The sequence below is a fragment of the Macaca mulatta genome, chromosome 4 (genome assembly GCF_049350105.2).
Source record: "Macaca mulatta isolate MMU2019108-1 chromosome 4, T2T-MMU8v2.0, whole genome shotgun sequence".
In the NCBI taxonomy this organism is placed as follows: domain Eukaryota; kingdom Metazoa; phylum Chordata; class Mammalia; order Primates; family Cercopithecidae; genus Macaca; species Macaca mulatta.
In genome coordinates, this window is record NC_133409.1 from 155780237 (window position 1) to 155794650 (window position 14414).

Sequence of the window (14414 nt, forward strand, 5' to 3'; positions counted from 1 at the left end):
ATATCCATCTCCTCAAACATTTATCATTTCTTTGTGGTGAGAACATTCTCTTCTGTTTATTTTGTAATATACACTATGTGGCTGGACAAGGTGCCTCATGCCCGTAATCACAGCACTTGGGGAGGCCAAGGTGAAAGGATCCCTTGAGGCCAGAAGTTTGAGACCAGCCTGGGCAACACAGGGAGACCTCATCTCTATTTCAATTAAGAAATTTTTTTTTAAAGAGATATACACTACAGTATTATATACTATAGGCACCATACTGTGTTTTCTTATTTTTCTGTGCTGATCATGACACTGTCCATTAGTGTGTCTCGTTTTCCATGTTACTTTCTTGTCTATAAGACACCTTTCCTCTTCCTTAGTGGTGGGAAGAGAAAAAAACAAAACAAAACAAAACAAAACAAAAACCCTTCTAGAACTCGATGGCATTATTCAGAAACTAGATCACATGCTGTTCTTCTACAAGGCAAAATTCTGTGAGATCAATCCTTGCTCAAGACCCTGCTGCAGCCCCAGAACCTGAACTTGAGTCTGCATGGGCTTGTCCAGAAAAAAAGCATCCAGAAGGAGAGAAGCTCCTATTTATGCTACCAACACTTCTCTCTAAGATATGTTTTTGTTGTTGTTGTCATTGTTAAGACGGGAGTCTCGCTTTGTTGCCCAGGCTGGAGTGCAGTGGTGCAATCTCGGCTCACTGTAACCTCCATCTCTGGGGTTCAAGCGATTCTCCTGCCTCACCCTCCTGTCTTGCTGAGATTACAGGCCCACGTCATCGCGCCCAGCTAATTTTTGTGTTTTTAGCAGAGACGAGGTTTCACCATGTTGGTCAAGCTGGTTTCGAACTCCTGACTGCAGGTGATCCGCCTGCCTCGGCCTCCGAAAGTGCTGAGATTACAGGCGTGAGCCACTGTGCCCGCCCATCTAAGAGATCTTTTTGAACAAATTTACATTTTTAATTTCTGTACCTACATGTCAGATGGAATACTTAACTGTACTATTAGGAATTGTTTCCACAAAAGGGCTGTAGCATTTCATTAGCTTTCACATTCTAGAATTCTATTAGATTGTTTTTCCGAATCAAAGCAACCTGCATGCTGGATGTGGGAGAGGGTAGGAGAACCGATCAGTCTCCATCTCTGGAAATCTGAATCTCCGTACACTAAGACAAGTCTTGTTCTTCCTGCCTGCACTGCTCAGCAGAGCATTTGCAGCAGTTTACTGTCACTGCCTCACTAATTTTGAAATGCAATGCTCTAAAGAGACACATAAAAGAAGAAAGGATCTGGCATTTTATCAACAGGGCCGGCACTCTGTTTATGAAAATATATTAGAATCATTCTTGGATGAGGTAAAATAAATCACGACAACTCTTTGAAGATTAGAAGAAGAGAGGTGAGGACAAGCTGCTCCACTTAAGCTGCCAAGGCAGTGATGCATGGATTCCCCTAGGAATTCCTAGGAAGGTACTCAACTGTGGTCAACATTCTTTTGGTCAATACATTAACGCATAGTTGTTCATCACAATGAGATTCTGCATCTGAGCTGGGGCTCTTTCTGTGCTCAGGATATAATCACAACTTCATCTCGGTTTTAGTTGCTCTTGCTTCACCACTGTCCTGGACCCCAGGACAGGCCACTCCACTTGACATCGTTGATTTTTTAAAAATTGGGTTATGAAAAAAATTGCTTTACTCAATTATCTTTTATTATGTAGTGGTTTGCTTATAAATGCCCAATATAGATTCTCATCTTGGTGACCATGCCTGTGGGTTGCTTTCACCTGTATTTGATCATGGATTTCCTGGAATTTCCTTTTCTACGTTAAACCAGGGCGTTTGCTTGACTGGAGAAGATCCCTAATAAGGGGACAATTCTGTGAGACACAAACACTCCTAGCAATTTTTTTCTCTAAGGAAAGCTATCTTCAAAATGGGGCATCTGTTGCAGGAAACAGAAAAACATCACCCTGAGCTCTTCTTAGGGCAAAGGAAAACATCAATAAGGTTGTGATAGAAGTATTTTTTTGTATGACTTTTCCTCATTGTTTCAAAGACATGGAGTATTTTTAGTGGGTCCCTATAAAGAGGAAAAGCCTATAGGTTGGAACAAGCAGGCTTCTTCTTGAGAGCCAATGACAGACTTTCAACCTGGCAAGGTGTCAGTAGACTCCTTTTCCAACAAGGAACGGACCGTAGTCGGCAGGATTCGAACCTGCGCGGGGAAACCCCAATGGATTTCTAGTCCATCGCCTTAACCACTCGGCCACGACTACGTGAAGGATCCTTTGCTCATTAGCATAAGTCACCTTACTGAACTTTAGCTCCCTTGGAAAGGTCAAATTTTCTGCTAAAAAGTGAATTCGCTCTCAATGTTTCTTATTTTTTGACATCAGTTAGATGACTATCATGCTGTTGTGGCAAACTGACAAGTAACACTTTATCCTCGGACCTGGGAGGACCCCTTATTCTGATGTTTTGATGGAAGGAGACTACGCAGAAGGCATTCCCAGAGACCAAGCTTCCTGCTCCGTCCGCTTCTGATGGTGTTCCAGGAGATACCCGCAACAATTGCGACACGCTCTAACATCTGCTGCAGAATTTTGGGTTACAGTGATGATTTGAACAACCTCAAATGGCCATTGATATTTGACTTTTAAAATAAATTTTGGAAGATTCACGTAATGGAAGCTTCTGCAATTGATAAAAGGAATGAGATGCACTTCTATTTACTGAGAGGAAATACACTAGTATTTCAGTCGTAGCCCAGTGCATTAAGAGGATACACTAGAAATCCACTTATTGCCAGTTTGAGAGCCTGGTATTGCCTCTAAGAAACTTCATCTTTTCCCCTTGACAACTCCCCCTTTGACCTCCAGTAAACAACTCCCCCTGCATCTCAAATCAAAGGTACATTTTTACTACCATTTTTTTTTTCTTTTTTAAGTTCCCACTTATTTAAACGCCCCTTGAATGCTTACCTGAGCTTCACAAACGATTCTGGGAAACAAATAGTAGAATTTACTCAGTGTGGTTTCCAGTTAGAAGGAAGAGAGCTGAGGAGTAAACTCAACGTCTTAATTTCTTATTCTGTCAGTTTTGGTAAATCATCTCTTCAAGGGAATCTGTCCTAAATTGTCAAATCTATTTACAAAACATTGTTCATACTGTATTCTTAGTATATTCTTGATGTCCATATACTAAAATGTAATGTTATCCTATATTTATTCCCGGTATTAGTATTCTCTGTTTTCTCTTCCTTTTATTGAACAATCCTTGATTTAGAACAATAATTTTGTCAATCCTCCATAAATGCCTATTTTTTGATTTGTTGATGTTCTCTGTTTGTTTTTTTTTCTGTGTGTGTTCTTTTTATAATCTTGCTTCTAATATTTTAATTTGCTGTTTTCCTCTAAATTACTGAGAAAAAAGCTTTAACATCAAATATTAAAACGTCTTTATTCTAATATATGCAAGTAGAACTATAAATTAGACTATGGGCACAGTTCAGCTGCATTATACAAATTTTTATATATCTTATTTTGATTATCATTCATTTTAACTAAATGTGATTTCTTTAAGCTATGGCTTTGGATGAGTGTTTTTTCATTTAGTAACATTTGGGGGTTTTCCATTTTATTTCTGAAATTAATTTTATTTTTATTATGCTGGACTCACAGAATATATTCTGTGTCATTTCAATCCTTGTATATTTTAAAAGACTTGCATTAGGGCCCACCAACGGTATTTAAAAATAATATGTAAATCAACATATAAAAATAGTAGCATTTCTATACGAAAATAATGACCTAACTACAAAACAAATCAAGAAAACAATCTCATTTATGATAGCATCAAAAATAAAATACTTAGGAATAAATTTGACCAAGGAGGTGAAAGATTTTTACACTGAAAACTATAAAATGTTGAAAGAAATTAAAGACAACATAAATCAATGGAAAGATATCCAATGTTCATGAATTGGAATAATTAATACTGTTAAAATGTCCATGCCATCCAAAGCAATATACAAATTCAGTACAGTCCTTATCAAAACTCCAAAGGGACATTCTTCACAGAAGTAGAAAAAACAATCCTAAAATTCATATGGAATCACACACACACCACCCCCCCCAAATAGCCATAGCAATACCGTGAAAGAAAAACAAAGTTGGAGGCAACACATTCCCTGCTTTAAAATTATATTATAAAGTTAAATAATAATCAAGACATATTGTTCTGATAGCAGCACAAACATTCCTGCATAGAAACAGAAACAGACCAATGCAACAGAAGAGACATCCCAGAAATAAACTCAAACATATACTGCCAACTAATTTTTGACAAGGGCATCAAGAGGACACAATGGGGGAAAGAATAATCTCCAATAAATGATGCTTGGAAAACTGGATTTCCACATGCAAACGAATGAAATTAGACTCTTATTACTATACACAAAAATCAACTCAAAATGGACAAAACACCTAAACATAAGACCTGAACACAAAACTTCCATAAGAAAACAGTGGGAAAGCTCTTTGTCATTGGCCTTGGCAATAATTTTTTGGATATCATGCCAAATGTCCAGGATACAAAAGCAAAAATAAATAAATGGGACCACACCAAACTACAAAACTTCTGCATAGCAAAGAAAACAATCAACAACAAAAAAAGGCAACTTATGGACTGGGAAAAAGGAGTTGATATTCAAAATTTATAAAGAACTGTTATAACTCCATAGCAGAAAAACAGATAACCTGATTAAAAAATGGTCAAGGAGACTTATCTTCTGAGCACAGCTGGTAGCACTACAGTCTCATGAAAAATGGGCAAAGGATCTGAACAATTTCTTCAAAGAAGACATAAAAGGGCCAATATGCATATGCAAAGGTCCTCAACAACATTAATCATCAGAAAAATGCAATTTAAAACCACTATGAGATATTACTTCACACCTGTTAGGATGGCTATTATCAAAAAGACAAGAGACAACGAATGTTGGCAAGGATGTGGAGAAAAGGAAACCCTAGAACACTGTTGGTGAGAATGTAGATTTGTGCAGTCATTATGGAAAACACCATGGATGTTTCTAAAGAAATTAAACATAGAACTACCATATGGCCCTGCAATTCCTCTCCTGGATATAAACCCAAAGGAGATACAATTACTACCTCATAAAGACATCTGCACTCCCACATTCACTGAAGCACTATTCACAACAGCCAAGATATGGAAGCAATCTATGTCTGTCAATAGATTAATGGATAAAGAATCTGTGTGTGTGTGTGTGTGTGTGTGTGTGTGTGTGTGTGTGTGTGTGTATAATATTACTCAGCCTTAAAAAAGGAGATGCTGCCATTTGCCACAACATGGATGACCCTGGAGGATATTATGCTCAGTGAAATAAACCAGACATAGAAAGAAAAATATTGTGAGATCTTACTTACAGGTGGAGATATATATATATATATACACACACACACACACACACACACACCACATATACATATATGAAGGTCAAACATACAGACAGAATTAAAAAGTGGTTGCCAGGGGTGGATGAGGAGAAAAGAAATATGGAAATGTAGGGTACAACATGAGGACTCTAGTGAATTGAATTGTATTAAATTGGGGATTTTTGTTAAATTAGTAGAGTTTAGGTGCTCTTGTCCAAAAAAGATGTAACTGTTTGAGATGATAGATGTTAATTTGCCTCATTGGAACAATCATTTTACTATCTACATATATTTCATAGCATCATGTTGTAAACATCAAATATACACAATACAATATCTTTTAATAAATAAATAATATATATATTTTTAGTTGAGTATAGTGTTCTATATTTGTCATTTAGGTAAATTGATTTGTTTAATCTTTATCTATACTGAAATTTCATTAAATGTGTATTGTAAAATTTCTGTGGCCATGGAGGTGCACTGCTCAGATCTTCCTTCAAGGAAGAACTTGTTTTCAGTTGCAAGAAATGCTGTCAGCTGACAGCCTCCAAGGCACTTTTACCATCTTCAGCTACAGCACTTTTGCCATCTTCCACAGTGTTCAAACTGAGGTTGTTTTCTTCTTGGTGAGCACAGTGGGTGTACGCTAAAGTCTGGTCATTTCCACTCTCATCCATGGGCAATCTTTATACCAAAGCTGGACAAGACTTTCTCAGAGTTGTGCGAAAACCTCAGGCTTTTTCTACTGAATCCTACTTTCTTCCTTCTCTAATTTTGCCCATGCCTGACCCACATCATGGTCTGAAAGCTCTTCCTGCATTCGTCTTTCCTTCTCCTCTTTGTTTATTGTTATGGGCATTATTGTCAATAACCTCTTGCACTTCTAACACATCTTAGTGTCTGCTTTCCAGATATCCCAAACTTTCACAGCTGGTATCAGAAGAGGTCTGTGAAAGCAGATGGTAAAATGTGATTTGACAACTATATTACTCATTGCCAAGTTGGCAAGGAGGACCCCGGCTTGAGTGGTATGAGTGTTCAAGGAGTCTCTGAAACAAAGTGACATATAATTGCTAAAAATTTCTGGTTTTTATATGAGTTCTTGAGATATATGTTTTAAAAATCTCTATGGTGCAGATGACGTTGTAAAATGGTTGCGTGATGATTCATGTGTTTTTAAGTTGAAAACATGGGTGACAACCATACAATAATGATTATCTGGCTATTGAAGCAGAAGGGGTTTAACCTACAGAGCTGTGAAGATAGTTAATACAGCATAGTGTCCCTAAGGGTAGAAAAGTTAGGCTAGCGGGGTGGCTCACACCTGTAACCCCAGCAGTATTGGAGGCCGAGGCGGGTGGATCACGAGGTCGGGAGTTCAAGAGTAGCCTGACCAACATGGTGAAACCCTGTCTCTACTAAAAATACTAAAATTAGCCAGGCGTGGTGGTGGGCGCCTGTAATCCCAGCTACTCAGGAGGCTGAGGCAGGAGAATCGCTTGAACCTGGGAGGCGGAGGTTGCAGTGAGCCGAAATCGCACCACTGCACTCCAGCCTGGGTTACAGAGCGAGAGTCTGTCTCAAAAAAAAAAAAAAAAAAAAAAAAGAAAGAAAGAAAAGAAAAGAAAAAAAAGAAAAGAAAAGGCAGTGAATGTTTGTGCTGCATAATACATAGAATCCAAATAAGCAAGGGCATATGAACAGAAGGCTGAGGACACTTCCCTAATATAAAATAATCTTTTAATGAGTTATTGGACCAAAGCCTGACTCTACTTTTTTTTTTTTTTTAGACGGAGTCTCGCTGCGTTGCCCAGGCTGGAGTGCAGTGGCACCATCTTGGCTCACTGCAAGCTCCGCCTCCCGGGTTCACGCCATTCTGGCTCAGCCTCCGAAGTAGCTGGTACTACAGGCGCCCGCCACCAGACCCGGCTAATTTTTTGTATTTTTAGTGGAGACGGGGTTCACCGAGTTAGCCAGGATGGTCTCGATCTCCTGACCTCGTGATCCGCCCTCAGTCTCCCAAAGTGCTGGGATTACAGGCATGAGCCATCGCACCCGGCCGAAGCCTGACTCTACTTCTAAAAGTTTTATATTTAAAAAATTTTTGTTTTGTTTTATGACTTATGATTTTTTAAACTAATTTTATGTATTCAGTGGAGTTACAAACTCCATTTCTAGGGACTTCTGCTCTTGGGAAGCTGGAAGAGGAAAAAAAACCTGTGGTCGAAACCTTCACACAGGACAGCAAAGGCAAAGTGGGGAATCTAGACTTTCATCAGGCTGTAACAAGGTGCTTTCCCTCTACCTCCAACACACACACACTCGCACACACACACACACGCGCGCGCTCGCACGTTTTGAAGAAAGCAAAATAGGGAGCTGAGACTTTCATTGCCCCAGGCTGTAAAGAACCCCCTATCCCCAGGCCAGAATGAAAGTCAAATAGCCAGATACCTACTTCCATGTTATTTCTGGGATCCTTGAGCCTATTTTGTTCTGTTTTTTTTTTTTTTTTGAGGTGGAGTCTCACTTTGTCACCCAGGCTGGAGTGTAATGACACCATCTCGCCTCACTGTAACCTCTGCCTTCTGGGTTCAAGCGATTCTCCTGCCTCAGCCTTCTAAAGTGCTGGGATTATAAATGAAAGCCACCGCGCCTGGCCAGGTGAACTCTTTTAATGGTGAACTTCAAGTCACAACAGTAACTATCAGTTCAACTACACCAAGGTTACTGAAGACAATGGCTTCTCCACTGAAGCAGGTTGTATACAATTTCAAATAGAATATGGCATCACCCTGAAGGAATTCCCTTCACACTGTTGGGGAAATTTACCAAGATAGCTTCAGACTAGACTAACTTTACACAGCACATTTTTTAAAGAGACACATTTATTCAGTGTCGTGATTAGACTATTACATTTGGCATCCAACAGCATGGTTGCCAAAAAAAAAAAAGAAAAAAAGGAAAAAAATCCACTACATTAAAACCCTTTGTTGGAATGATATATACTTTCCTCAGAACAGAAACTAAAATAACCTGTTATACAATTAGTCACAAATACAGTCCTCAAGTTTTTTGCCCATACACATGAGTATTTGTCTAATACATGTCTTCTTTGTAGCAGTTAGGCCCTTCCACCACTGGGCTTAGCTGAGTTCACAAATCAGTTGTAGTCTGCAGCTTCCCTGTCACTTCTTTGACTCTCCTCTCCTGGTGAGTTTTGTTTCCTGGCAGTAATTAAAATCTTCTGCCACTGCCATAGCTCCTGCTGCTACTGGAACTGCCATAGCCACCTTGGTTTCATGGTTTGGCAAAGTATTGGCATCCACCACCATAGGGACCAGAGCTTCTGCCTCCAAAGTTTCCTCCCTTTATGGGTCCAAAATTTGAAGACCGATCGTTGTAATTGCCAAAATCATTGTAGCTTCCACCACCTCCAAAATTGCTTCCATCATTATCACATCCTCTATAACCACTGCCACTGCCACCATATCTACCACCACCACGTCTGCCACCAAAGCCACCACAACCACTGAAGTTTCCTCCATGACCAAAGTTGTCATTCTCACCAAAACCACCTCCAATGCCACCACCAAAGTTTGCAGAACCACTTCGACCTCTTTAGCTGGATGAAGCACTAACCATTTTTTGCTTTGACAGGGCTTTCCTAAAGTCACAGTTGTGGCCATTCACAGTATGGTATTTCTGAATGACAATCCTATCCATGGAGTCATGGTCATCAAAAGTTACAAAGGCAAAGCCCCTGTTCTTGCCACTACCTCAGTCAGTCATGATTTCAATCACTTCAATTTTTCCATACTGTTCAATATAATCTCTTAGTTTATGTTCTTCAGTGTCTTCTTTAACATCTTTATCACAGTTAAGTGGGCACCTGTTCTTTGAGAATCTTCTCTTGAGACAGCTCTCTTTGGTTCCACAACTCTTCCATCCACCTTGGGTGGCCTTGCATTGATGGCTGCATCCACCTTTTCCATAGTGGCATATGTGACAAACCCAAAGTCCCTGGAGTGCTTGGTGTTTGGATCTTTCTTACTGCACAGTCCGTGAGCGTTCCCTATTGCTCAAAATGGCTCCTCAGGCTCTCATCAGTTGTTTCAAAGCTCAATCCTCCTGGCCGGGTGCAGTGGCTCATGCTTGTAATCCTAGTACTCTGGGAGGCCAGCCTGGCCAACATAGTAAAACCCTGTCTGTACTAAAAACACACACACTCACACAATTAGCTGGGCGTGGTGGTGCACACCTGTAGTCCCAGCTACTCGGGAGGTTGAGGCAGGAGAATCACTTGAACCCAGGAGGCGGAGGTTGCAGCGAGCCCAGATTGTGCCACTGCACTCCTCCAGCCTGAGTGACAGAAGAAGACTCGTCTCAAAAAAAAAAAAAAAAAAAAAAAAGCTCAACCCTCCAATGACAACGAAAAGCTTCAGCAGTTGTTCAGGCTCTTTAGGAGACTGTGACTTAGATATGATGGCAGTGGGAAGAGAGACATTTAACAGTGTTTTCTCAGCAGCGTCCATGGTCAGAAAAGGCCAGGTTTACTTTTAATATCTGAATAGTATGGTTGTCTTATTTTATTTATTTATTTATTTTTTAGTACTCATTGTTTAGTACAAGAATAAGAATTTTAGCTATTAAACATAGAGTGAAAATCTCCTTGTGAGCTTTATTTGTTAAGATACTATCAATCATTGAAATATGAATGGATTTTTACTGTTTTGGGATAAAATGCTTCAATAATTAATAATTTGTGAAAAACTTTACATTTTATGTAATATTAAGATTAAAATTGAATTTAATATAAGGAAGTTAATATAAACATAAGAGTTCTTTAGATTGCTGTATAGGAAGAACATATACTTTTATTCTCAACAAATATAAATATTTACATTAGAATAAAATGAAGAATAATAAAGTTGTAATTACATCTTAATACTTCATTTCTAGAATATTTAAAAATACCTTCAAAAACTATTTTCTATCTTAGCCTTGAGTCTTTAAACAAAATTTCTATATGATAACTTTTTTCATTTTGTCAAAATAATTTAAAAGCAAAATGTCTATTTTGTCACATTAAACTTTCACAAGGGGGAAACGTTCCAAAATTTTGTATTATATCATGATAAATCTTTGTGTATGCAAGTATAATAAAATCTTTGAAGAAAAGGAAATGTTTAGAAGCAATGAAGTCCATCTAAGTTAAAAGTGGGCATCCATTTTTTGGCCCAACTCTGCAGTAGAGTGACTGAAGAAAAATCTAGTAAATGATATTGATACACAATAATATCAACCTTTGAAATTTTGACTAGTAAAGTTTTGATTACAACACAATTCTTATAGTAATATATTGATATAAAATATAACACATTAAATACAATGCTAATAATAATTAGTTTTTCAATAAAATTCTTAAACTTTTACATCCTGACATTTTATTCACAGCAAAGGGGTGCTACAGTGTAGCTTTGGCCATGACCTCAGACAAGTACTAATTTCATAGTCATTCATTCAGCATTTGCATGAATTATAACTTCAGTAAACAGTTTAAAAATTATCTTTTATTATGATAAATGACTCGAGTATAATTTGATCCTTATTACAACATCCCATTTTGTGAATTATTGTTATTCATCATTTTAGTTCCATTTTGTTTCTATATCTCAAAATTTAGTAATTATTAACTAATATTTTAACAGATTCTTTAACAAATATATTATTAGTTTTGTAGAGACAGGGTCTTACCATGTTGCTCAGGCTGGTCACCAACTCCTGGCCTTAAGTGATCCACCCACCTCACCCTCTGAAACTGTGGGAATTAAAGGCATGAACCACTGTGCCCGGCCTATATAGATTCTGTGGCTGAATCATAATGAAAGAGAAAATTGATGGAAAAAGAAAAGTTTAGGAAGAAAAGAAATTATAGATAATCATATTGATGAACATAGTGGTCTAATACGCCTAAGACTTCATATGACTAGGGAGAATTCTCTACCAATGAACTATGCATCCTCAATGGTACTGTCATAACTAAATTTCTGCTATGGACTGAATGTTTGTGTCCCCCTCAAATTCATATGTGGAAGCCTCTCTCTCTCTTTCTCTCTCTCTCTTTCTCTCCCCTTCTCTCTCCCTTTGTCTCTGTCTCTTTCTCTCTCTCTCTCTCCCCACAGTATGTGAGGATAGAGCAAGAGGACAGTAGGCTGCAAATCAAGAAGGGAGGCCTCACCAGACACTGAATCAGCTGGAACCTTGATTTTGGGTTTCCCAGCCTTCAGAATTGTGAGAAATAAATGTTTGTTGTTTAAGTCAACAAACATTATATAGTTATAGTAGTCCAAACTGTCTAAAACAATTTCCTAGGCTTCTATGTAGCTAGGATGGCAGGCATGTGCCCTAAGCTTTGCCAATCAGATGTATTTCTTCTTTCAGAAGAAACATGTATATAAACAAGGGGGGAAAACTCCAAAATTATGTATTATATCATGATACATCTTTATGCAAGTATAATAAAGTCTATAAAGAAATGTTTAGAAGCAAATTAGGGATTTGCTTCTAAATTAAAGGTGGCATCTATTTTCTTGCAACATTTGCCTTGGTAAGGGTAATGAATAGATATCTGCTAAAAGCAGGTAGATATTTAAGCTTTTAGAGGCAGTGGTGGCATAAGGCCTAGCAAAGGCATTCCATGCTGGGGAACATAATGCTGCTAGCAGTTAACACCAGAAAATGCATGAGGAATCAGAAGGAATGGGTAGTACAATATAAAAGGGTGAATAATCATTATGTGCGGAAGCATTTGGAAAATGAAAATGACAGCTCAAATTCTCCACCAAATGTATGGTTGCAGAATCAGGAATTTCCTCTGCAGTAACATAATTTTTAATTTTTGTGACTCAAGAATTGCCATAATTCAAAATCAAATTTATATTATAAATAACTCTAGGTTTCCCATTAATGGAAAGATGAATGAATGAGCTGTGGCATGTTCATATTACACAGCAGCTAACAGGAAATCAGTGAATGAATGGTAGCTACATACAACAAAAGAGATGATTAATTTTAGTAATATGATTAAATGAAAAAAGATTATAATATATAGCCTGATACCCTGTATCCATAATTAAAATACACAATTTTATAAATACTAATAGATAAGATTAAACTAAGGAAAGCACTTTGGCCTTATTTCTTCAGAGACCCAGTAACTTCTTTGTCTTACCTTAAGTTGTGACAAATCCAAACATTTACCAGGAAATTAACTTGCAACAGGAGACATTTAGTTTTATGAAGACAAAATAATCACAGAGACATCTAGGATACAATTTTAAAGCTGTATCATTCTATGGGACATATTCAGTATTGACAGCAATTCTGTGTGGTAGGTTAATGTCATAGAAATGACCAACAGAGCACCATGGAAGCACTTAGAAGATGTATCTGGGTATTTACTTACCGTGTTGACAGTGATTGAAGTTACCATGTGAAGATCCAATAGTGTTCAAATACCTAAGAGAGTTTAAGCAATTTTTATTTAAAATACAGATTTATTTTCACGAATCCTTGTTTCTCACTGGCAAATGAAACACCTGTAAATTCTAGTGATTGCACCTGAAAGGCATTATAAAGCCTCATTCTCTTGGGAAAAAGATACATACAAGAATCTTTCTTCTCCCTCAAATCTGTTGAGTCCTTTTTGTCCTCTGAAGTGAATTAACCGCATTTCATAAGGCAATAAATCAAATAAAAAGTTTAATTCAACTCAAATTATTTTGGGCATTAGAATATCTGTTAGGTGGTGGTGAGGAGGGTACTAAAAGGAAGGAGGTATGAGGAATGGTCTCCTGCTCTGAACATAGAGCATAGAGTCAGTGGGCCCCATACAGAGTCTGCGTCATACTTGGGGTTCATATGAACTGGAGATTCCCTGCCAATCACATCTAAGAGGGAAATTTATTTTAGAAAGAAAAAAATAGTGAGGAAGCAAGAAGAAAAAAAAAAAAAACCAAAAACCTCAGGTTCCACCGAGATTTGAACTCGGATCGCTGGATTCAGAGTCCAGAGTGCTAACCATTACACCATGGAACCTCACTACAGCTGTTGTCATTAGCACTCCTTCCTGATGGAATATATCTTCATTTCTAAATTCAAGCCGTCTTCCCTTTAAGAACCTAAGTGTCTACCCTAATGTTCGTTATCTGCCGCCACCACACAAGTTCCCTTTTTGTTTCGCACAGGGCTCTTCGTGCAAAATCCAAGAGCAAATCGGTTTCCAGGGACAGATAAGGTAAGTCCGTGTCCCCCTTAGACTCTTAGCGTCCCTCTGCCTTCTGCAACCTTCGGGGTTCCCTAGCCTCGGTTCGGCCGCCCTCAACCGGGCTGCCCCGACGCAGGGGCAGAGGGCACCAACCTAGAGGCGCTGACAGATTGCGTTGTTGGAAGAACCGCGAGGCTTGCCGCCTCCCGAGCGTTTGTCCGGGGTTCTTTGCTCCTAATGCTAGGCACACTTTTGAAAGTTCGATTTCGTAACATATAAATTATGGATGACTTCAGTTGAGGTGGCATGTCAACTAGTCCTAGCTGTGGCGTTGACGAGGGTAAAAAACAAAAAACAGGACACCGAAAGATGCTTTCAGCTTCACGGGAAGGCTCCACCTCGTGGATACCAAAGGGTAAAGCACTGTTAAAAGCTCGAATATTTGCAAAGCAGGATTTTGTAATTAGTTTCTCACTGATAAAGCTTTGACTTGGTCTTTTTCAATGGTATTAACTATGAGCCTCTCCCAAAATATTCAGCAGTAAAAATTTACGGATGCCAAGACCCGGACGTGACTTGTCTAGGACTGTTCATTGCAGGAGACAAAAGCGATCTTATATTGTCAAATAGAAAGGCTGAGGAAGGAGGCAGAGGGTCCTTAAGAGTAAATAATCGCAGTTGATAGGA

The 14414-nt window shown here is 38.5% G+C and overlaps 2 non-coding genes and 1 pseudogene across 2 annotated transcripts; all 3 read right to left on the minus strand.

Annotated features, from left to right (window-relative positions):
- Positions 1-2193: 2193 nt before the first annotated feature.
- TRNAS-AGA (transfer RNA serine (anticodon AGA)) lies at positions 2194-2275 on the minus strand. Its single transcript has one exon. It is a non-coding gene; the product is annotated as a tRNA-Ser (tRNA).
- A 6267-nt stretch (positions 2276-8542) lies between these two features.
- On the minus strand, positions 8543-14035 carry LOC106997826 (heterogeneous nuclear ribonucleoprotein A1-like; annotated as a pseudogene).
- Positions 13487-13558, minus strand: TRNAQ-CUG (transfer RNA glutamine (anticodon CUG)). The gene has a single exon. It is a non-coding gene; the product is annotated as a tRNA-Gln (tRNA).
- Positions 14036-14414: the final 379 nt, after the last annotated feature.